Source organism: Saccoglossus kowalevskii, chromosome 4, assembly GCF_978046115.1.
Source record: "Saccoglossus kowalevskii chromosome 4, keSacKowa6.1, whole genome shotgun sequence".
In the NCBI taxonomy this organism is placed as follows: domain Eukaryota; kingdom Metazoa; phylum Hemichordata; class Enteropneusta; family Harrimaniidae; genus Saccoglossus; species Saccoglossus kowalevskii.
In genome coordinates, this window is record NC_140644.1 from 26,040,248 (window position 1) to 26,067,820 (window position 27,573).

Sequence of the window (27,573 nt, forward strand, 5' to 3'; positions counted from 1 at the left end):
TAGGTCAAAGGTCAACATAGTTAGACTCAGTGACAATGCCTGACCTTGTTGTATAAAAAGAATGGTGCACATACATCAAATTAGGCCGACCCAAGTGAAATAAACAAATAAAAAACAAAATTCCACACGAATGAATCCACTCGGCAGTACACAATGCTCGTTCCACACGACTGAAGCCACAATCATGAAGACCAATCAAAATCAATGAAACACAACAACATTGCTCAAGATATGTCAATCAGGTGAAGAAATAACAACAATACCAAGATAAATCGTTCATTTCTCCCTGTTTTATAAATTAATAGTGTTAGGTGACAGTCTAGAAATACATGTATGGCCGATTGGTAGAACAGACTGTTTAATTCGCTGCACAGTGTTTATGACCTAAATGAAAACACCTGTTCAGAGAAATTAGAGAAATGCATGCCACTATTTCCTGTTAACAAATTCGATGTATTTTTGTGCACAAGTATATAAGATTCAACACACCAAATTGGTGGACGTAGTTGTCTGAAAAGTACTCGTAGCTATAGATTCCATTTATTTTTTAAATATTGAAAAAAACAAAACAATACACAGTAGAAAAGTAGACAAAAGATAGTTTTTGTCCTCATAGTGGTTTTACCTCAACAATATTGGATAAGAACATTCAGTATACAATATGCTGGACTATGGGCAAATTCAACATCATACAAAATATATACATGTATGTAGTGTGTATTTGGATGCGATTAATTTCAGTTCCACAGGAGGGTTACCGTTTGAGTGTCAGATATTTCCTGTGCCCGAAATTCAGTGCAAATATATTATATTTTACATGGCGCCCAAAGAGTTAGGAAGCAATGAAGAATAGGAAGTGAGAATGACATATGTTATTATTTATTTGTCATAGAAACGACTTGCGTATGACTAAACATAATAGCAGAAACTGTGACATTAAACATACAAAAGTCAGAGACTTACATTCACTTCCCTATATTATTTAGAAAATTGATTTTGCCAAGTATAATAAAAACGACGCTCACATAATTTTGATTGGCATGCATTTATTTCGTACATGTACCACATCGCTAAAAGCGTCATTATGGGTTCAATGGCCATATTTGTTTTCTCTCTATTCAAATGTCCACTAATAGTGAAGACCTCGCGGTCGCCTTTGTGAACATAAATTTATCATTCACAGTTCCGTCAGATGCGAGTATCCCTTAATTGACTTCATCAAAAAACGTTTCAAGAATCAAGATTCTGTCAAAAAAAACGTCAAAATAGTGAACACCATAATGGAAAATACTTTTTCTAATGACAGAATTCTATTTGCTGAGAAATAATATCACATGCGTCACTGAAGCAAAGAAATTGAAAACAACATAACCAGGTATTGATAAATACGAGAATCATTTGTCAATTGATAGAAAGGCAGTAATTTTTTAGTCCAAACGGTAATTGCACTGAGCAAAGTGAAAATAACACTTCTTTGGAAATGCCAGAAATTATGCTGACACCTTTCCTTCCAAGCACAATAGTAAGGAAATTACTATAAATGGCTTCAAAATTATTTTGGAATTTGTACATTGGTTAATAATAAGTGTTATGTCAATGAACATTATTAAGATTAACTCTCGTCGTAAGGGAAGCAGTTTTTTTTTCAGCACAAATATACAACCGCTAAGAAACAGAAAGTGCACTGTATTTCACAGAAATCAAGCACTGCAATCTGATGAGATAGTACTAACATTGTTACTCTGTGAATACAATTTTGACATGTAACAGTACATTTAGTGAAATCAGACAGTACATTTAGTGAAATCAGACAGTAAATTTTAGTGAAATCAGACAGTACATTTAGTGAAATCAGACAGTACATTTAGTGAAATCAGACAGTACATTTTAGTGAAATCAGACAGTACATTTTAGTGAAATCAGACAGTACATTTAGTGAAATCAGACAGTACATTTTAGTGAAATCAGACAGTACATTTAGTGAAAATTTGAAATCAGACAGTACATTTAGTGAAATCAGACAGTACATTTAGTGAAATCAGACAGTACATTTTAGTGAAATCAGACAGTACATTTTAGTGAAATCAGACAGTACATTTAGTGAAATCAGACAGTACATTTTAGTGAAATCAGACAGTACATTTTAGTGAAATCAGACAGTACATTTTAGTGAAATCAGACAGTACATTTTAGTGAAATCAGACAGTACATTTAGTGAAATTAGACAGTACATTTTAGTGAAATTAGACAGTACATTTTAGTGAAATCAGACAGTACATTTTAGTGAAATCAGACAGTACATTTAGTGAAATCAGACAGTACATTTTAGTGAAATCAGACAGTACATTTTAGTGAAATCAGACAGTACATTTAGTGAAATCAAACAGTACATTTTAGTGAAATCAGACAGTACATTTTAGTGAAATCAGACAGTACATTTAGTGAAATCAGACAGTACATTTAGTGAAATCAGACAGTACATTTTAGTGAAATCAGACAGTACATTTAGTGAAATCAGACAGTACATTTAGTGAAATCAGACAGTACATTTAGTGAAATCAGACAGTACATTTAGTGAAATCAGACAGTACATTTAGTGAAATTAGACAGTACATTTAGTGAAATCAGACAGTACATTTTAGTGAAATCAGACAGTACATTTAGTGAAATTAGACAGTACATTTAGTGAAATCAGACAGTACATTTAGTGAAATCAGACAGTACATTTTAGTGAAATCAGACAGTACATTTAGTGAAATTAGACAGTACATTTAGTGAAATCAGACAGTACATTTTAGTGAAATCAGACAGTACATTTAGTGAAATCAGACAGTACATTTTAGTGAAATCAGACAGTACATTTTAGTGAAATCAGACAGTACATTTAGTGAAATCAGACAGTACATTTAGTGAAATCAGACAGTACATTTAGTGAAATCAGACAGTACATTTTAGTGAAATCAGACAGTACATTTTAGTGAAATCAGACAGTACATTTAGTGAAATCAGACAGTACATTTAGTGAAATCAGACAGTACATTTTAGTGAAATCAGACAGTACATTTTAGTGAAATCAGACAGTACATTTTAGTGCATGTACTTGCATAACAAACCCAAAGGGTTTCGTTAAGTGTTGGAATACGCAGTTAGAAGTAGGAGGTGAAAATATGACGCTTTTAAAGTTTTATATCGGGTGCAAGTCTTAAAAGAACAAAGTAGCCGACTGAACTAGTTGAGTAGACAGATATTTAGCTGGTAATTGACTGAACAAGCCTAGCAGACAGATATTTAGCTGGTAATCGACTGAACAAGCCTAGCAGACAGATATTTAGCTGGTAATCGACTGAACAAGCCTAGCAGACAGATATTTAGCTGATAGCTGGCTGAACAAGCCTAGCAGACAGATATTTAGCTGATAGCTGGCTGAACAAGTCTAGCAGACAGATATTTAGCTGATACATTTGTAGCTGGCTGAACAAGCCTAGCAGACAGATATTTAGCTGATAGCTGGCTGAACTAGCTGAGTAGACAGATATTTAGCTGGTAATCGACTGAACAAGCTTAGCAGACAGATATTTAGCTGATAGCTGGCTGAACAAGCCTAGCAGACAGATATTTAGCTGATAGCTGGCTGAACTAGCTGAGTAGACAGATATTTAGCTGATAGCTGGCTGAACAAGCTGAGTAGACAGATATTTAGCTGATAGCTGGCTGAACAAGCCTAGCAGACAGATATTTAGCTGATAGCTGGCTGAACTAGCTGAGTAGACAGATATTTAGCTGATAGCTGGCTGAACAAGCTTAGCAGACAGATATTTAGCTGATAGCTGGCTGAACAAGCCTAGCAGACAGATATTTAGCTGATAGCTGGCTGAACTAGCTGAGTAGACAGATATTTAGCTGATAGCTGGCTGAACTAGCTGAGTAGACAGATATTTAGCTGATAGCTGGCTGAACTAGCTGAGTAGACAGTACATTTTAGTGAAATCAGACAGTACATTTTAGTGAAATCAGACAGTACATTTAGTGAAATCAGACAGTACATTTTAGTGAAATCAGACAGTACATTTTAGTGAAATCAGACAGTACATTTAGTGAAATCAGACAGTACATTTTAGTGAAATCAGACAGTACATTTTAGTGAAATCAGACAGTACATTTTAGTGAAATCAGACAGTACATTTAGTGAAATCAGACAGTACATTTAGTGAAATCAGACAGTACATTTTAGTGAAATCAGACAGTACATTTAGTGAAATCAGACAGTACATTTAGTGAAATTAGACAGTACATTTAGTGAAATCAGACAGTACATTTTAGTGAAATCAGACAGTACATTTAGTGAAATTAGACAGTACATTTAGTGAAATCAGACAGTACATTTAGTGAAATCAGACAGTACATTTTAGTGAAATCAGACAGTACATTTAGTGAAATTAGACAGTACATTTAGTGAAATCAGACAGTACATTTTAGTGAAATCAGACAGTACATTTAGTGAAATCAGACAGTACATTTTAGTGAAATCAGACAGTACATTTTAGTGAAATCAGACAGTACATTTAGTGAAATCAGACAGTACATTTAGTGAAATCAGACAGTACATTTAGTGAAATCAGACAGTACATTTTAGTGAAATCAGACAGTACATTTTAGTGAAATCAGACAGTACATTTAGTGAAATCAGACAGTACATTTAGTGAAATCAGACAGTACATTTTAGTGAAATCAGACAGTACATTTTAGTGAAATCAGACAGTACATTTTAGTGCATGTACTTGCATAACAAACCCAAAGGGTTTCGTTAAGTGTTGGAATACGCAGTTAGAAGTAGGAGGTGAAAATATGACGCTTTTAAAGTTTTATATCGGGTGCAAGTCTTAAAAGAACAAAGTAGCCGACTGAACTAGTTGAGTAGACAGATATTTAGCTGGTAATTGACTGAACAAGCCTAGCAGACAGATATTTAGCTGGTAATCGACTGAACAAGCCTAGCAGACAGATATTTAGCTGGTAATCGACTGAACAAGCCTAGCAGACAGATATTTAGCTGATAGCTGGCTGAACAAGCCTAGCAGACAGATATTTAGCTGATAGCTGGCTGAACAAGTCTAGCAGACAGATATTTAGCTGATACATTTGTAGCTGGCTGAACAAGCCTAGCAGACAGATATTTAGCTGATAGCTGGCTGAACTAGCTGAGTAGACAGATATTTAGCTGGTAATCGACTGAACAAGCTTAGCAGACAGATATTTAGCTGATAGCTGGCTGAACAAGCCTAGCAGACAGATATTTAGCTGATAGCTGGCTGAACTAGCTGAGTAGACAGATATTTAGCTGATAGCTGGCTGAACAAGCTGAGTAGACAGATATTTAGCTGATAGCTGGCTGAACAAGCCTAGCAGACAGATATTTAGCTGATAGCTGGCTGAACTAGCTGAGTAGACAGATATTTAGCTGATAGCTGGCTGAACAAGCTTAGCAGACAGATATTTAGCTGATAGCTGGCTGAACAAGCCTAGCAGACAGATATTTAGCTGATAGCTGGCTGAACTAGCTGAGTAGACAGATATTTAGCTGATAGCTGGCTGAACTAGCTGAGTAGACAGATATTTAGCTGATAGCTGGCTGAACTAGCTGAGTAGACAGTACATTTTAGTGAAATCAGACAGTACATTTTAGTGAAATCAGACAGTACATTTAGTGAAATCAGACAGTACATTTTAGTGAAATCAGACAGTACATTTTAGTGAAATCAGACAGTACATTTAGTGAAATCAGACAGTACATTTTAGTGAAATCAGACAGTACATTTTAGTGAAATCAGACAGTACATTTTAGTGAAATCAGACAGTACATTTAGTGAAATCAGACAGTACATTTAGTGAAATCAGACAGTACATTTTAGTGAAATCAGACAGTACATTTAGTGAAATCAGACAGTACATTTAGTGAAATCAGACAGTACATTTAGTGAAATCAGACAGTACATTTTAGTGAAATCAGACAGTACATTTAGTGAAATTAGACAGTACATTTAGTGAAATCAGACAGTACATTTAGTGAAATCAGACAGTACATTTTAGTGAAATCAGACAGTACATTTAGTGAAATTAGACAGTACATTTAGTGAAATCAGACAGTACATTTTAGTGAAATCAGACAGTACATTTAGTGAAATCAGACAGTACATTTTAGTGAAATCAGACAGTACATTTTAGTGAAATCAGACAGTACATTTAGTGAAATCAGACAGTACATTTAGTGAAATCAGACAGTACATTTAGTGAAATCAGACAGTACATTTTTGTGAAACCAGACAGTACATTTAGTGAAATCAGACAGTACATTTAGTGAAATCAGACAGTACATTTTAGTGAAATCAGACAGTACATTTTAGTGAAATCAGACAGTACATTTAGTGAAATCAGACAGTACATTTAGTGAAATCAGACAGTACATTTTAGTGAAATCAGACAGTACATTTTAGTGAAATCAGACAGTACATTTTAGTGAAATCAGACAGTACATTTAGTGAAATCAGACAGTACATTTTAGTGAAATCAGACAGTACATTTAGAGAAATCAGACAGTACATTTTAGTGAAATCAGACAGTACATTTTAGTGAAATCAGACAGTACATTTTAGTGAAATCAGACAGTACATTTAGTGAAATGAGACAGTATATTTTAGTGAAATCAGACAGTACATTTTAGTGAAATCAGACAGTACATTTTAGTGAAATCAGACAGTACATTTTAGTGAAATCAGACAGTACATTTTAGTGAAATCAGACAGTACATTTAGTGAAATCAGACAGTACATTTTAGTGAAATCAGACAGTACATTTTAGTGAAATCAGACAGTACATTTTAGTGAAATCAGACAGTACATTTAGTGAAATCAGACAGTACATTTTAGTGAAATCAGACAGTACATTTAGAGAAATCAGACAGTACATTTTAGTGAAATCAGACAGTACATTTTAGTGAAATCAGACAGTACATTTAGTGAAATCAGACAGTACATTTAGTGAAATCAGACAGTAAATTTAGTGAAATCAGACAGTACATTTAGTGAAATCAGACAGTACATTTAGTGAAATCAGACAGTACATTTAGTGAAATCAGACAGTACATTTAGTGAAATCAGACAGTACATTTTAGTGAAATCAGACAGTACATTTAGTGAAATCAGACAGTACATTTTAGTGAAATCAGACAGTACATTTTAGTGAAATCAGACAGTACATTTTAGTGAAATCAGACAGTACATTTTAGTGCATGTACTTGCATAACAAACCCAAAGGGTTTCGTTAAGTGTTGGAATACGCAGTTAGAAGTAGGAGGTGAAAATATGACGCTTTTAAAGTTTTATATCGGGTGCAAGTCTTAAAAGAACAAAGTAGCCGACTGAACTAGTTGAGTAGACAGATATTTAGCTGGTAATTGACTGAACAAGCCTAGCAGACAGATATTTAGCTGGTAATCGACTGAACAAGCCTAGCAGACAGATATTTAGCTGGTAATCGACTGAACAAGCCTAGCAGACAGATATTTAGCTGATAGCTGGCTGAACAAGCCTAGCAGACAGATATTTAGCTGATAGCTGGCTGAACAAGTCTAGCAGACAGATATTTAGCTGATACATTTGTAGCTGGCTGAACAAGCCTAGCAGACAGATATTTAGCTGATAGCTGGCTGAACTAGCTGAGTAGACAGATATTTAGCTGGTAATCGACTGAACAAGCTTAGCAGACAGATATTTAGCTGATAGCTGGCTGAACAAGCCTAGCAGACAGATATTTAGCTGATAGCTGGCTGAACTAGCTGAGTAGACAGATATTTAGCTGATAGCTGGCTGAACAAGCTGAGTAGACAGATATTTAGCTGATAGCTGGCTGAACAAGCCTAGCAGACAGATATTTAGCTGATAGCTGGCTGAACTAGCTGAGTAGACAGATATTTAGCTGATAGCTGGCTGAACAAGCTTAGCAGACAGATATTTAGCTGATAGCTGGCTGAACAAGCCTAGCAGACAGATATTTAGCTGATAGCTGGCTGAACTAGCTGAGTAGACAGATATTTAGCTGATAGCTGGCTGAACTAGCTGAGTAGACAGATATTTAGCTGATAGCTGGCTGAACTAGCTGAGTAGACAGATATTTAGCTGATAGCTGGCTGAACTAGCTGAGTAGACAGATATTTAGCTGATAGCTGGCTGAACTAGCTGAGTAGACAGATATTTAGCTGATAGCTGGCTGAACTAGCTGAGTAGACAGATATTTAGCTGATAGCTGGCTGAACTAGCTGAGTAGACAGATATTTAGCTGATAGCTGGCTGAACTAGCTGAGTAGACAGATATTTAGCTGATAGCTGGCTGAACTAGCTGAGTAGACAGATATTTAGCTGATAGCTGGCTGAACTAGCTGAGTAGACAGATATTTAGCTGATAGCTGGCTGAACTAGCTGAGTAGACAGATATTTAGCTGATAGCTGGCTGAACTAGCTGAGTAGACAGATATTTAGCTGATAGCTGGCTGAACAAGCTGAGTAGACAGATATTTAGCTGATAGCTGGCTGAACTAGCTGAGTAGACAGATATTTAGCTGATAGCTGGCTGAACTAGCTGAGTAGACAGATATTTAGCTGATAGCTGGCTGAACTAGCTGAGTAGACAGATATTTAGCTGATAGCTGGCTGAACTAGCTGAGTAGACAGATATTTAGCTGATAGCTGGCTGAACAAGCCTAGCAGACAGATATTTAGCTGATAGCTGGCTGAACTAGCTGAGTAGACAGATATTTAGCTGATAGCTGGCTGAACTAGCTGAGTAGACAGATATTTAGCTGATAGCTGGCTGAACTAGCTGAGTAGACAGATATTTAGCTGATAGCTGGCTGAACTAGCTGAGTAGACAGATATTTAGCTGATAGCTGGCTGAACTAGCTGAGTAGACAGATATTTAGCTGATAGCTGGCTGAACTAGCTGAGTAGACAGATATTTAGCTGATAGCTGGCTGAACTAGCTGAGTAGACAGATATTTAGCTGATAGCTGGCTGAACTAGCTGAGTAGACAGATATTTAGCTGATAGCTGGCTGAACTAGCTGAGTAGACAGATATTTAGCTGATAGCTGGCTGAACAAGCCTAGCAGACAGATATTTAGTTGATAGCTGGCTGAACTAGCTGAGTAGACAGATATTTAGCTGATAGCTGGCTGAACTAGCTGAGTAGACAGATATTTAGCTGATAGCTGGCTGAACTAGCTGAGTAGACAGATATTTAGCTGATAGCTGGCTGAACTAGCTGAGTAGACAGATATTTAGCTGATAGCTGGCTGAACTAGCTGAGTAGACAGATATTTAGCTGATAGCTGGCTGAACTAGCTGAGTAGACAGATATTTAGCTGATAGCTGGCTGAACTAGCTGAGTAGACAGATATTTAGCTGATAGCTGGCTGAACTAGCTGAGTAGACAGATATTTAGCTGATAGCTGGCTGAACTAGCTGAGTAGACAGATATTTAGCTGATAGCTGGCTGAACTAGCTGAGTAGACAGATATTTAGCTGATAGCTGGCTGAACTAGCTGAGTAGACAGATATTTAGCTGATAGCTGCCTGAGCTAGCTGAGTAGACAGATATTTAGTTGATAGCTGGCTGAACTAGCTGAGTAGACAGATATTTAGTTGATAGCTGGCTGAACTAGCTGAGTAGACAGATATTTAGCTGATAGCTGGCTGAACTAGCTGAGTAGACAGATATTTAGTTGATAGCTGGCTGAACTAGCTGAGTAGACAGATATTTAGTCGATAGCTGGCTGAACTAGCTGAGTAGACAGATATTAAGTTGATAGCTGGCTGAACTAGCTGAGTAGACAGATATTTAGCTGATAGCTGGCTGAACAAGCCTAGCAGACAGATATTTAGTTGATAGCTGGCTGAACTAGCTGAGTAGACAGATATTTAGCTGATAGCTGGCTGAACAAGCCTAGCAGACAGATATTTAGTTGATAGCTGGCTGAACAAGCCTAGCAGACAGATATTTAGCTGATAGCTGGCTGAACTAGCTGAGTAGACAGATATTTAGCTGATAGCTGGCTGAACTAGCTGAGTAGACAGATATTTAGCTGATAGCCAGCTCTTAACGTAACCCCTGATAATTCGCTCACATCTTGAAGACACATTTGGATTTAAAACTTTTATGTGCAATTTTATTTTCAATTTCTATAAATATCAAGCATACTATTCAGTGATAAAACTTGACTCTATAAGCCTATGAACATACTCAAAAAGAACCAATTCAATAAAAAATTTACAATTATACATGTAGTCCATATCCTTTGGGAGTTAATTGTTAGAATTCAAATGGATACACTTAGTAATTATCAGCTCAACTGTAAATCCACAAATTTCCCAAACATTGTACAGTACAACGCAGTTCCATTTGTGGTTTGAACTGAATAAAAATTGGCAGTTGATTCATATTTTCAATAATAATGGCCATTGCATTGAAATGAGATACATACAATGGGGTCACAACATTTTGTTTTTAAGAAACAAGAGTGTAAATTTTGTTGGGAACTGTTTTGTTTGTGCATCAATTATTTTATAATGAAACTAATTCTTTGCATTTAAAAATTTTGTTCAGTTTACATGAATACTAATTATTTTTTCAACAAATGAGAACTTTTTGAAGCATTCATGTACACGACATATGTATGCTACTACCGATACATGCTTAAAATACAAATTTAGCTCAACTTCAAAAACTCCTGAAAATAATTGACATTGAAGTCAAGTAAAGTACCAGTAAAGTGGGTGGTAACATTGAATGAACGCAAGTCTGAATCACATTTACTACCAACTCCAATATACACCCACAACTCCAACAACAATGACCTAGCCTTGTAAACTTGTACTTGAATCTTTGATAGTCCCACTTAACAATTGACTACCCCTATCTTTATTAACGATCGTCACCCCTCCAACACCATACACATACTATTCAGTTTATATACCGCCCAAGATTTTTAAGTAGGTTGGCATGTATAAAAACGAAGCATGTTATTACATAGGAAGAGTAGAGAGAAGAAATAGGGTACCATAAATGTAATAGGCTCAGTCAAAGCCTGCCATGTTTTATGTGAGTCCCTCATGATTACATTGCGTGCAAAGTATGCTGGAAAAATACAACTATATTGTGTACTAACTACCACTATAACCTGGTTAAGTAAATGTTTTAACATGTAATCTATTAGAGGTTTTGCTAAAAATATTTTTTTTAAATCATTTTTTTCCCCATAGCAGGTCATAATAAATATTTTAATAATTTGATTCATGATTAAAACTTTGATTTATTGATGTTATTATTTTTATACATTTATTATTTATACTATACTGTATGAATTAAATAATGATTATGCTACATGTAGGTGCATGAAGACAAGCAATTATAGTGAAAACTGAGACTGCATGTGTAGACATTTTTTACCCAATTTTATAAATAAAACATACATTTTCATGAAACAGTTCTCATTCTTGAATTGTAGTGGCAGTCGCTGCATGTCATATATTCGATACACATAGATGAAATTCAAACGCACACATCACCACACTTTAGTCAAGATCCCTAATCATGTATGCTTTTAAAAGAACACGTACAGCGGTTTAAAAAATGCTGATTGAGCTAATGGTGACACCCTGTAAAGAGAGACTTGTTTCGCAGAACACCTTGCTAACAGACATGATGTGAAACAGACATCGTCAAAAACATCAATCTATTTTCAGCTACATGTATGTGTGTTTCCTGTTCTTTCAAGCCAGTGTATGTTTCAACCCACATGCATACATCATAATGGAACCACAGTGGTGTGATGACTTCTGGCTTTCACGATTCGTGTGTGTTATTTCCAGAAGTGGAGAATGAAAGCTGCAGATCATTTTCCTTTACCTTCAGATATCCTGTATCGTACGTACCCACAAACAAAATATTAAATGCATTATCCACTATGAAATACACCTAGTGTACAATGTTTGGAGTAAATTAGGGTATTAAAATAAGAGGAAAGACACAACAAACTAATCCCTGCCAAGTTCAATATTTGATAACATGCTTGAGTAAACTGAAAGCAATTTTACGCATGATTTGCCAAACATTGCTTCTACAATTCTACTTTTTTCCAATCATATACTCAAATGTACTGACCAATTAATAATTATACGCAGTTCTTAAAGCGAGGGTGTTGTCACCTGCTCATGCGTCAGATGGCCATAGCGTGTCATTGTTTACAAACAAGCATCTACCTATGAGCCTTTGCATTTTGAGCGTGTGTTGTTATCGTCAGTTGGGACTCAATTCCTGCGCGTGTGCAGATGACCACCCTTTCGCTTTAAAATCATTTTTTTTCTATTTTAACATCAATATTTTTGTTTTGCATATTAATTTGCTTTAATTCTAAACTGAACAACAAATATTGAACAATTAATAATTATATGTGGTTCTTAAAATTGTTTTTTTTATAGGAACATACATATTTTTACAATTGTGTATAATTTTACTTTAATTCATGAAAAATCTTCACCAGAACATAGTAATTATACATCTACATGTATAGTTGAGTGTTGGTGGTATTTTTAGTAGATTCTGCAATGCATTTCTGATCTCACACTGGGTGGTTATACAAGGGACTCAACATGTAAGCAGGTTAACAAAAGGTTGAAATACTATGCAATGTCAATGTCAATGTACCTTGCACATGCTGCATTCAACTCTTCAATGTCATACAAAAAAAAACATGAATGTAAATCATGCATCTCGTATGGACTGCATTCGTTTAGATTTTCACTGCCGCTCATCGTACAATTCATAGGTTAATGCGTTGAAATATTATGGTATTACTGATTTAATCCCACTGTGAAACTGGGTTTCTCTCAAGGCAGATTAATGCATTTTTGTTTAACGTGGAGTGATCAAGTTCAGCATGTGGTATATGCGGTTTATATCATGCATGTTTATACCATGTGCTAGAAACAACGTACCGGTACTCAACAATCTGTGTAATAGCGGGTGGTATACTGAGTTAGAGTCAGGTGTATATATGCTCCATTAGTTATAGGTTTTACAAATTATTAGCAGTATGTCCAAACAGATAATTAAATTATTCATTTTGTGCTCAGCATTGGTGAAATGCGCACACAAACTCTTGGATGTCATGGTAACTGTAGCCCAGGGAAACACCAGTAGGATACGCCAATATGTCTTGTAACAGCTATACAATGGCTGCAACGACATGACAGTAATCGCCACATCATTTGGAATCCAAGCAGAACTATACATCCATTAGTTAAAACTTGGATATATAGCTACAGGGATTTATATAAATATCGCTTACTGATCGGTACTGTCGCAGATGGGTATGTGCCAGCTGTTATACAGACAGCCGCTGCCTTCAGAAATATAAATGCTCATATTCAACAAAATAATCAATAGAAATGATATTGGACAACATTATTAATATCTCAAATAATAGTTTTACTAATATTTCGATATAAATTTTATTACAACAATGTAGCCATTTCAATGAAATAATATTATTTTTAATATTGAGTTGCAACACTGCAGAATATCATTACAGGTAGTTGAGTTGATAAATATGAGGTAAGAAAAAGAAGTTGGTACAATACATTGGTGACAGTAGACTTAGAAACAATGTACTGGGAATTACTTTTTTAGCTGAAAGTGATAAATTGAATTGATAAATTACTTGATGAATAATGATGAATTTTAAGCACAAAATTGAACTGCCATTCGGCCGTCTAAAACAGATCATGAAATGGACATGCATACATCTCTCAAGATGTGTGATGTATATGTGAAGTTTGAATGTAATAGACAAAGAAATTCCAAGATATAGTTGTAAACACGAGGGTTAGTCAACAAGTCTAGTTTTCGAACGAGAACTACCGGTACTAGACAGACAGGCAAAAACGTTGTTTTATTAAAAAGTCAAACGGGTAGGGAATGACACTCGCTTTCCATACATTCGCTGATGAATTATTATTTAAAATGTTCACGCGTAACGTGAGGTCATGAGATATACAGTACCTTCACCTTGCTTTATAAATTATTTGTAAACCCAGAAACCAAACACCAGGAAAAATAAAAAGTCATCAAAAATCCATCAAGATGTTGGTTGCCATTTACAAAGATTTGCATTCATTGTCACATGATATCAGAGCGAAATTAAACCATGCACTGTTGATTTCAAAAATAGGAGTTCTCTATAATTGCTATGGTAATTTTGAACTTGGAGTCCATGAGTAAAAACACTAAAATGCAATTTAATGCAAATACACAATACTGTATATATTCCTAACCCTATACCTTTGATTATTATATGCCTTGCTCTGTAATCTACATGTATGGTGTTGAGCACACAAATAATATTTGTTATTGTACTCATGTTATTTTTGTCACGTTACTTTTTACCTCTCTATCCAAATCAATGAAAATGCACACCAAATAATCAAGAAGCGTATATGCGTGCCAAAGTACATAATAAAGTAAATGTATGTAAATTCTGATATTTTGTTAATTAATTTTCTTTCAAATGACGCTTGAAAGAAAAGGTCATGTGCACATTCCACTGACACAAATTCTGAGCATGTTTTGTACGTGATTGGACCATAAGAAAGGTTCTCTTATGCTTTGATAAAAGCTATAGAAACTGTTTTGCATATGTATTTGTACAGTTGCGAATATCAAGTCACATTACGAATATCTTCAGAAAGTATTGTAACATGTAGTAATAACAAAAGTATATGCACCATGGTGGAACTCGATGATAGCCACTGTCGAAATTTCAGTAAATTTGTTAGAACAGCGCAATGAAGTTAAAAGTATTCGTAATCCTGACCATCATGGAAATTTACACTGAAACTCAGACTGAGCTTCAAACACCAGACTGAAGGCAATACAGAGGACGGTAAAGCCAAAGAGACACTTCATGTTAAGCAAAGAAGTGTTGCCAACACTGTAGACAAATGCAACTTTAGACTTTACTGTTTCAGTTTTTTTATCATTTCAGTCCTTATCGTTGCTGTATGATTCGTAAATTCTGGTATTTCGTGAATAACCTCATAGTGTATATTAGACACAGAAATAAAATGCAGGATTATGCGAGATCTAAAGGCTATGTATAATATAATAATGAGATTAATGCAAATATTGTATTCCTCTGTTATAGTACATTAAATTAATTAAGTCCACTATAGCTGGATAAAATTATGCTCAAATTGCCCAAGCAAAAAAAAATATACAACAAGCCATGCAAGGCACAGTCCATGTTAGTTATAAAATTTAAGATATATAGTTTTTATTATAGTAATATAGTTGGAAAATAAACATGTCAGAGATATGGATCCAGAAGCTGATGCTCGATTATGATGAATTTTTAACATTTAAATGGTTGACATTCAGTCATCTTGTAACTGATCACCAAACAAGTACTTGTCCATATTGAAAGATATTGCTCTGGAACAGCAACAATTAAAACCATTTTGAATACATCTGTATATCTAAGACATCATGTATAAATAATATTAAATTTGACCATAATCAGTCAAAGCATGTCTGAGATATGGCACTAGAACCACATTTATTAAAACAAAATGGCCACCAGTCGGCCATTTTGAGTCCGATCTGAAAAACAAAATAATAATAAATTTATTGCATCCTTAGAAATAATTTCCATTGATGAACAACAATAAAATGTTAGTAATAAAGTACAATACATATAAAACTAAAATAAAAGTAAAAGTAAAATGTCAGTTATTCTTATTTCTGATTTCAAATATTTTGTATTCACCAACTTGTCTTATTAGTACATCTTCTCTTGAACTCATAATATATTTAAATATCTGGTTATCACTTTTCAATTCTTCTGGAATACTGATATTATTAAATAGCTTTTGTCTTTCTGTTTGGTACCTAAGACATTCCATGAAGAAATGTTCTTCATTTTCAATTTTGATCTGGGAACATTGCTTACAGATTCTGTCTTCTAAAGGTATTTTGGGTTGGGTATGTCTACCCTTCTCAATTTCTAATACATGACTGCTTATTCTGAAACGGGTCAATAAGATTTTATGTTTCAGATTACATAAAAGCAAATATGGTTCAAAAGTGTACGAGTCTTTAAACTTTATATACGTTCTCAGTTTTCTATTATCATTTGTTACACTCAACTTCCAGAACTCTACATACCTTTGTTGGATGTTTTTTCGTATGTTTTTTATTTTAAAATGACGTGCATCAAGATCCCATAATGTTCAATGTATGTACCAAGTCTGAACAAAATCCGTATGTAAACAGCCAAGATCCAGTTCCAGAATGCCAAAAACACTTGATTTCAGTACAAAAATGGCTGCCATTCGGCCATCTTGAATCAGAATGTGAAACAAATTGATGTGCATATGTATAATATTATATATGATGTATGTGTGAAGTTTGAATGTAATCGTTTTCGGCCTGTGTCCAAACTACATTGTATGTCCGACAGGAACTAACATCAAGAATCAGAATACAAATTGCAAGGCCTATTTCAGACACCCAGTCTAAATTTTGACTTAACTCTGAAAACCCAGTCCAACCTTAGACTTACATGTAGCCCTGACACCCAGTCTAACCTTTGACTTAGCCATGACACCCAGTCTAACCTTTGACTTAGCCATAACACCCAGTCTAACCTTTGACTTAGCCATAACACCCAGTCTAACTTTTGACTTAGCCATGACACCCAGTCTAACCTTTGACTTAGCCATAACACCCAGTCTAACCTTTGACTTAGCCATGACACCCAGTCTAACCTTTGACTTAGCCATGACACCCAGTCTAACCTTTGACTTAGCCATAACACCCAGTCTAACCTTTGACTTAGCCATGACACCCAGTCTAACCTTTGACTTAGCCATGACACCCAGTCTAACCTTTGACTTAGCCATGACACCTAGTCTAACCTTTGACCTAGCCTAGATATAAGAAAACATGAACATGTATTCCTGGTATATTTATGATGTATATGCCGAATATGAACGGAAATGCTCCCTAAGATTTGGAGATATACTAGTAGTAGTATGATCAAAAAGCAAGATTGCCACCAGTCAGCCATCTCTGATCCAATTGTAAAACAAATTTTCGTGGACATGTAATCTAAAATGTATGCAAAAACTGACAAAGCATGCATAAGATACTACATTTTCAAAAAACAAAATGGCTGCCAATCGGCCATCTTTGTTCTGACCACAAAAAATAACATCATAGACATGTACATGTATCCTAAGATGTATAATGAATTCAGCAAACTTGAACAAAAACTGACATACATGTAGCATGCATAAGATACTAGGTACATTTTCAAAAAGCAAAGTGGCTGCCAGTCAGCAACCTTGGATTGAATCAGTAAACCACTGCATGCATTGACACTGCAGTTGATGCATATCGCACAAGGAGTGCCAGGAGTTAAGAAGTATGAAATTATTTGATTTGGGAGATCATACATTGGCGACTGAAAACAGACGAGCATATATACATACATTGTTGGAAATAATAACAAAGAAAGGATTAAGAAGACTATACTTAGAAAGGTTAGCAATTTGTGAGAACGTGTAAATCATATGGTAACGTGCAGTTTGTGAAGTGTGAAAGCTGTATAAGACTGATCACTTAACAGGTGACTGAATACTTTGAAGTGGGCATGAAGAAGGTTTCACAGAATAACTTGTTGTTTTATCACCTGAACACTTTGAAGTGGACACAAAGGTGGTTCGCATGATAACATACACACATGATAACATACAGTACATACAGTAAAACAAAACATAAATATATTTAATATATTTGAAATTTGAAGTCCTGTGACCCCTTTCTTTTCTTGGTTTAATTTGCTTCCCGATATATTAATAAACCAAATGTCCATGATCTGTCAAACTGCAAGAAATCATTGTGTACCTGTATCACACAAGCTGCAGTAGTTTGACTCTAACCCAAAGAAGTACAAGAAATTTGACACATGACTGTCGTACAAAAAGCGTAGGCACGTGTTGAAATTAAATATCTACGCTATTAACTAAAACCCAACGAACTGTCACTGTGAATCACATCTCAGTTGTCTAATTTGTTCTAATTCAAGGTTTCGTGTAAAATCAGACGCTAGGCAGTCAAATTGGTTTTTCGTGTTTGAAAACCTGTGAAAACAACACAACAATTAGTCCCAAGAGTATGTTGCACAGCCACTAATGTTTGTCTTTTTGTAATTGTTGGCTGACATTTCCCTTTCTAAAAAACTCAATGACATAATGGAGTGGTAAAAAATAGACACAAAGTCACAATTATTTTCATGAAATTTAGCCTTCTGTTAATGCCATGGAAATATCAAAATATGATAAATTTAACATTTACCATATTACAGTAATTTTTAACAAAAAGATGATATACTTGCATACTCTATTTATTGAATGTATTATTCTCTGTCTATCGCTTCTTTGACTTAGCCAAGTTTTGACAGTTCATTTAAAATAGAACTAAACTTTTGTCACCACTGCAAAACAAAACTGGATGATCCTGATACTTATTACACTATCAGATAACTGATAGAAAAATGCACAAAGATGAAGAAAATGTTGCACCCAAAATTAGACGAGAAAAAAATTATCCCATTCAAAACACAAACTTTTGTTAAACACAATATTTGTATATAGTGGCTGGAATCTTTAAAAATAAAATGGCCTTCAAAATACATGTAATAAACACCTGTAGGTCGGCATTTTCAAATCACACTCATCTGCGCAGACGGAAATTCAATTTTATCGCCTTCGTAATTGAGAATTCTACCCAATGGGTTTGAAATTATGCCTTAAAGCGTATAGTCACGAGAGAGATATAGTTTATAAATGTTTACTGCACATAAATGTTTAGGATGGGTTATCCTATTTTGAGGGAGGGGTGAAAGGATGTCACAGAAATCAGGCATGGATGAAGTCTGCAATGGCAATCAAATTCGTGTTCAATAGACTATATTTTGTTTACTGTGAGATCCTGCGTTTTGCATGGTATAAAACATAAAAAGAGGACAAAGTAAGGTCATAGTGACGTCAACAAATCGCATGGGATCTGACTATTAAACTTGAACGTATTTTGGGATATTTCCACGTTTATATAAACTTATATGTATGGTATACAGAGCGCATTTGATGATGGTCAATTTCGATGAAGTAAGGGTATCTCATCGCGATATTCCCAAGTTAAAGATCGGTATTTCAACATTGAGCTATGAAGAAAAAAGAAATTTAAAATCAAATTTAAAATGTATGATTATTGCGGCAGACGTTCGTACATTCATGCATTAGGTGAGATTTCGTAGTGAACAGAAAATCATCTATTGAAGGCACATTGAGCGTAGGTGACCTATGTGAATATTCATTAGATAATAACGCCCAATATCCTTTTTATTTCATCAGAGACCAATTTTACCAAGTAAATCTTTGCAAGATTCATAAACCTTAGAAGATTTACAGTGGTGACAATTAACAATATATAGTATATTTTTATAGTATATTTTACTGCTATTAGTTTTGTTATTAGTGTCATTAAAAATTAATATTATTCGACTTTTTTTCTACAATATTGTGTATTTACAAAAATAATTTTTAAAGTTTTCTAATATTATAATTTCTCAAATAGATATATTTATGTAGATTACTGCAGTCCAATACTTGCCCAACTCTCACAATACTTGCCCAACTCTCACAATACCGGTATGTGAGACTACAAATAAGCAGAATTTCAATGAGATACTAGTATTCAGAATTGATCAAGGATCTTGCATGCAACCACTATTTTCATCCAAAATATTTGCATGTTACATCCATGACCACAATTATAGAACTTTTTGCATCTTTCGCATAAATCGTTTATGACTTCCAGGATTATTTCAAAATTGAATTTCGCTATTATGAATGCAGTAACGCAGTCAGGGGCTTGATGGCAATAAATTAATGATATTGAAAATTGACGTCGCAAAGTTTGATGATAGGGAAATTGGCGAGGAGATATAAACAAATTATGCAGAATTAAGTTGAACAGTCGTGAGATGTAGTCAACAACCGCATAATGTCTTATATAGCTAGACTTGTACTTTTTTTTATCAGATCCAAATTCTTTCTTCGTTCAAATGATGTACTCTCCCGCTAATTAATTTTAAATATTTTATGAACAGTAGAAATGTGAGTGAAATGTGAAAGTTGAATCTATCAAATTAACGCGTTTAGTCAGGATTTTATTCATAATCTGTCAATTTAATGAATACAATCAATAGTAGCAATGAAATATTAAGTTTTATAACATGACCATCAAATGAAATGCCACCATCATATTAGCTAAGCATGCCAGATATAAAAGTACACTGACATTTTTTTAATGCTTTTTGGAGTATACATGTACATGCAAGTAATTTGTATTTTATGGACGCCTAATAGAGTACCGGGTATATGTAATTTTGTTCATACATTCATGGGTTAGAATACAGAAACTGAGAAACAAATAAAGGTCAAGTCAGAAATGTCATGGAATTTGGAAATGATTTATATTTTTGCACTGGTTTCCATGGTGAAATATTTTTAATAATAATTTTTCTGAGGTGACACTTTGAGGTGACAAGGGATGAAAACATTTAATTTAGTGAGTTTTAGAGTGATAATTTTTTTTTCACATTTCATACAATGAGAAGTACTGAATGTGTAGTAGCAAATTCAACTGGAAATTAATACATATAGATTTCTGAATCACGGTTAAAGTTACAATGACCTTCAAAATACCAGTTAAATTTTCACTGCTGTAAAATTTAGTGATTTTCAAGAATTGATGGAATGAGTCAATAAAAGTACAGGTATGTGTAAAATTATCTGAGTTTTACAGTATTTTGCACAATTCTGTGCTGATAAAACAATAAATAGAATAGTTAGTACAAATCTATGCATAACTAATGACCTAATTTGCATATGATGGCTGAGTATACTTATGAGTTGCCAGGCACGCAGATAAAAGTAATAATTATGTCAACACTTTATAATGAAGAAAAGTCAACTTTTACTGCAAGAAATCAATAAATCACTATTTACGGCTTTGTATATGAATTATTAATAACAGTTAAAATCAAAAGTAGCTGAAAGTTATCATCAGATGGTCACCTTTGTACATATAGTCTGTTAATTTGTTTTCACTTTTGACATTTGAATGAATGAATAAATATTACTCAGTGTCCTTCCTTAGATACCGGTAATAGCATAACATCATGGATCATTTGCATTTCAATAGTATATGTTAATCACCTTAATTTATGTTATTGTTATGGTAATTAGGCTATGTAGTTTATTTTATTGGGAGCCACTATTTTATAATGCACTGAGAGAACTCTGTTACCAGCAAAATAAAAATTATTTATCTCTGAATAAAAATCATATTTTTAATATTACCACAGGAAATGTGAATATTTTTCATTAACAAAATATAAAATCAATTCACATCGAGTTTTTCTCACGAAGAACATTAATAATGTACACAGACACAATCACTTTATGTATTACAGCAAAGGTTGAACAAGTGGGTGAAAAGTAGATATATAATTATGCACTGTGTGAATGCATGCCACACCTCCAAACACAGCACTACATAGATGCCACACCTCCAAACACAGCACTACATAGATGCCACACCTCCAAACACAGCACTACATGGATGCCACACCTCCAAACACAGCACTACATAGTGGTTTTAATACGAATGTCTTTTTACTGGAAAGGCAATACAAGAATATGCAGGAAAGACAATAATTAGCCATAATTATGTTAAACATTACTTGTACCGTATTTTCGCTATTAGAAGCTATGTACTCGCATGTTAAATTACAGAGGTGTTTTTGTGATCAAAATAATAATAATATAATAAGTAATATATGAATGATTCAGTTTACAACAAATGTAATTTGTGGTTTATATACATGTATGTGTTTTTATTGGAGTTGTGATTTTAAAATAAAAAATATAGTATTTGTGCTTCAGCTGATGAAACACAGCACACATTTTTCAGTTTGTCATTTTCTGTTTAGATTTGTTGCGAATTTCTTATATATAATGCAAAGAATAGAACGCACCAAAATATAATTTTGAGATACTAGTAGTGTCCATTAATTGAGAGTACAATAATTTGTTGGTAGGATCTTCATACAAACCTATATGTATTGGTTAAACTTAATTTTGACACAGATATACAATGTACCCAGGGTTTACTGTGGCTCTTGGAATCAAGGACCTCGTATAACTTTACGACTAGCACTTATAGATTACAATTATAGCTTGAAAGTTACTCCAAGGGACGTTTTATTTTGCAAGTAAAAAGTTCGTAGTCAATGGGTGGTTATAACGACTTCTGTCATACACACATACACGGACAGTCAGCGAACAAAATGTTAATTGGATAAAACGGTATTTCTTGGCATTATTTTGTTCATGGGTATAGTGACTATTATGTTGTTTGAGTGGGTCTTATGGTTGGCATGTAGCTGCCCAGCTTTTTAACTTTTTTGAATGCCAAAGTCATTATTTTTGTTGCATCTCACAAATAAACTTGCATTTAGTTATATTCTTTTTTTTTCAAAAATGTTAATCGCTCAAGATCTGTAGCCAATGAGAGACTATATTCATTAGCTCCAAAATTAATTAACAAAGGAATAAAAAAGTACTGATACATACAACATTTTGGAAAATTTTGGAAGCGAAAATGATAGCAACCTTAAACCTTTTTCGTTAACACCAAGAATTAACTTGAATGCAAGCCAATAAACAAAAGGTCAATATGTGCTTGGTATAGCATAGAAACAGATGGGCTTGCCGCCTTCCACCTGTTCACTCATTTCCGTATCACTTACGTTCAGACCTGATTTTTCACAGTTATGTGGCTTCGCTGAACAAACACTTTTTATTTGAAAGATAATATGATGAATGAAATTCAATGCAAATAAAAGTACCGTGCATGTATTATCAATTTTTGAGAAAAATTTTAAAATAATCTTAAATTCACATCTAGCAACAAATTATTATTCAAACATTCTTATAACCATGACAACAGCAACAACATAACAAATTCTCTGATGTCATAATCAATTAATTATTAATTTGTACAGCTATACTTAATGGATGCAAAATGCTTGAAGGGTAAATTTTTGTCAGTTTACAACCTGATTAGTTTTCATGCATTTATAAAGACTTAATTAGGGTCCTCTGGAGTGCCTGGGGTGTTGTCGGAATATTAATGAGGTCATGAATATTTAATATTGTAATAAATAATAATGATGCGGACCTTCTTCTCGTGATGGGGAGAACCCTCAAAGACAAACCATTGTAAATAAGCCGAATTTCAGGTCTATATAAGTTATTCATTGTGCATCCAAAATTATTATAAGTATGTGTAATGAGGGAATAAGAATGGTCTTTTCATTGAGGTTTATATCTTGTAAAAGCATTCACTTTCTCTGGGTTTTAATTTCACAATTTAACATTTCGGGAAGGTGTGTAACAGGTTTTAAAGAGCCTCAGTTGTCATGTCATTAAATTTTGTTGCAAAGAAAGCAAATTATTTTATATGCATTGCATACAGGATTGAACATGTCATGACAGTCCATGATGCTTTTATAAAATTCTTCTGAAATTAAATGTATGTATTTACAGTAACCTTATATGAAACGTACAACATACAATTTCATTAACTCACTCACATGGACAGCAGCATATATGATTTCCATCCATAATTTTGCCGTCAATTTTGATTGCATACCATGACAGGTGCTATTAGGCTATGCTGACAGAGAGTCAAAAATTAAACAACCATGACAGTTTATCAAATTCTCTTGTCAGTGTCGTTTTTGATTATGGTCATTTATTTTGCAAAAATTGGATATCCTTTTTAGGGGAAGACCAACAAACAACATGAGGTTATTTAAATAAAAGTACATGTCAATTTAGATTCAAATGAAAGCCTGTTTTAAAATCGAGAAAATATTTAATGGAAAAGAATGATGGAAATTCTTTTTTTTAAGTAGAAAAATGAACCCAAAATACATAACATACCTGCAAAACATTGGTTAAATCCATTACATTTTGTTTCCAGTATTAACAGCATGTTAATTATTAATATTTATGCTAGAAGTACACACTACAAAATTACAAAATGAAATGAAGTATATGTTCCAAGGTGGGTTTCAGACTCATGTAGGATTTTAATTAAATAAATTTGAATAAAGTACACGTAACCTCATCAACTCTTTGACCACAATTATTATCGTTCACCAAATTACTCTCATGATTTTTTTTTTTAAATAATTATGTCCATGTGGTCCAAAATTAAAAAAATAAATTTATAAAATATATAAAAATGTGCAAGATGTAGCACTGAAATGTTGATGACATTCAAAGAGTTAACAGCTAGTTTTCGCATGACAGAATGTTGCAGTCTTGAAAACACAGAAAAAAAAATTATTACAAACACTATATACAATATCAAATTTCTCATTTTCTTTCAAGCCAATGAGTTTGCATAACAGTTTGTATATTGAGACGGCCTCTCTAGTTGCTTAGCTTTTTTCATGAAAAGGCTACCAAATTGTTCTCGGGTTTCATGAGCTTTACAACTCAGTCTTTATTTATGTGAAATAAGAAGCTATTTATGTTTCTACTAATGCATTCCATTAATTAGAAGCCAAAAGAAATGTACACGCCATATATTTAATTAATTTGCATATTTGAATCACAATTTACATATTTCAAATCACAATTTGCATATTTTAAATCACACTTTGCATATTCGAAATCACAATTTGCATATTCAAAATTACAATTTGCATATTCAAAATCACACTTTACATATTCGAAATCACAATCTGCATATTCCAAATCACAATTTCATATTCCAAATCACAATTTCCATATTTAATATCACAATTTGCATATACAAAATCACAATTTGCAGTCACAATTTCCTTATTCAATATCACAATTTCCATATTCAAAATCACAATTTACATATTCAAAATCACAATTTACATATTCAAGTAACAATTTATATATTCAAATTACAATTTACATATTCCAATACATCCTAGCTTCGCAGTTACCACTCATTGATTCACGGTTACTAGAAGAAGTAACCGTGATTGATTGAACTATTTTATTCTACATTCAGTCATTCTTTATATTTAAATTAATAATAATGTAATTTAAAAAAAAATTGAACTTGTAATCAGACCCATTTTTTACTTTTTAAAACTAAATTTGAAAATATCCTAGAGTTTTCAGTCATTATTATTATTATATTGTAATCAATATTATTATGAATATCACATCTCTACAAATATGGACTTTTGGAACAAATTTTGTTAAATTTGAGAGCAAAAATGAGAAAAGAAGAAAAAATTTCTGTAGCGAAATAATAGCGATTTTAACATGGTGGGGACAACTACTCATATCAGCACAATTACTCATATCACCACTGATCTCTTGTACCTTAAAGCGGTAAATAAGACATATAATGGCTTACAATGACTCAATGTGCAATGATACTGAGTCAAACCGAAAGTTTTAATACGTGAGAAACGTGATTCTGCTCTTCTTATTTAAACATATGTGAATTCCAATATGACACAGACAGAAAAAGCACCCTGGAGGAATGAAACGCAAACATATTTATTACGCACTAATTAGAAGAAAAAATAAAACGAGGTAATGCACAGGAAATGAAAGTGAGGCCTGTAGCTGAATGACAATATTCATCTGACATCACAAGTGTTTTGTATTATTATGGTAAACTAATAACAGGAAGTCATCGATTAGATGAATATTGAAGCGACTAAACTGCTTGATGCCTGGAACACAAAAAACAGCTCACCATTGGCCAAATTTATCAATATCCCACGAAGAAAATAATACTCTACTCGTAATTACAATGCATGTAAGATACAATGTTTGCACAAATGTATGCTGTACTACGATCACAAAGTATTAACAAAAATGAGAAAATTCATGGAGAACGTAGCTTTCTCAAAATGAACATCAAAAGATATAAATGTGTTACATATATATTTCAGATTTCACAACACCCTCAAATAGTTTTGCATCACAACAGTAGAATTCCAAATATTTACAACATTATATTACATTATACATGTATGCTCTTAGTCCCTGGCACTATGGACTCACATTTCTAGAAATACTTTCATGCAAATAAGTGATCTCTATGAGAGAACTGGTTAGTGTTTGTCTCAGGCTGTTCTGCCTAATTGCAAAGTGTGTACAACATGATGCGTTTTTGGCTATTTCAGTTTACGTAATTGAACATTTCCAAGCTTTCTGCACTGCGTTTTGTGATGCTAATGGTAAGAAATGCATTTCATTGAATTAGATTTTCAACATATCCATATTATATGTATCTACATGTGTATCAAAGTTGTTTACCCTTGAAACCCTTGATGTGTCTATATTTGTAAATCTAACTTTCTTGAACAGCTTTGACAATACAACATTTTTAGGGAATAAAAACTGACAGACAGACAAAATTGTTGTTTTATCTAATTTAAATTCACATAAATGTCATGCAGAGATAAAATGTTTGAATTATGTCCTTAATGGCAGATAGGAAATGTAGACGTGCACATGTGGAAATCAAGTCAGTGCAGTTTATCAGTGAACCAGTGAACATCAGAAGATTCTTCAATGAACGATAGAATTGTTAGAATAACTTGCATTCCAAAAACAATACTATAGGGGTATACCCTGCAGTCAAGATCAATAAAATAACAATACTACAGTTTTGTTGGGTGACAGCTTTTGTTTTCATTTTTTTATTTATATGTATTTGGTGATAAATCAGTTGTAGTAAGTAGCATTTAAGAAACGGGGAGTGTTGTAGAAAACAATAAATTTTCATAGCAGAGGGATCGAAGAATTCACCTATTTCTCTACATTATTGATGACACAGACACGGATCTGGTGAAATGTTTTGTAATGACATTTAGGGCTGGTATATCTCGCAATAAATACAACTACTGTTAGTCAAATATGTACAAAAATAAAAAGGTTAATGAGAATATCGCAAAGGTGATTATATCGTAAAGACCGGTGCGTATCTACTGTTTTTTATGTGAAAGTGATTAAGACACAGCCTAGCTACCAGACTGGGAAAAAATGTAAAACTCAAAAGAAAGACAGACTGAAAATAGACTTGGTGACAATTGCAAACCTAAAAGTAGTTCTAGAATCCATTGACAAAAATCAGAATACTAATAAAAAATATGATTTACATGAAGGCCACTAATATTCATATTTAAATGCGGAAGTGCATAATAATAACCATTTTTTTATAGAATGCAATATTTTTGTAATAATATCTGAGGATATATTCTGACCAGAAATTTTCATTCATAATTTTACAATGATGTGTTAATTCCACATGATCTTCACGTCAGGGA

At 33.6% G+C, this 27,573-nt stretch overlaps 1 protein-coding gene across 1 annotated transcript in view; it reads right to left on the reverse strand.

Moving 5' to 3' along the window:
* Window positions 1–27,573, reverse strand: part of LOC102806711 (uncharacterized) — a 109,810-nt gene that overhangs the window by 81,154 nt on the left and 1,083 nt on the right. The window lies entirely within an intron of this gene.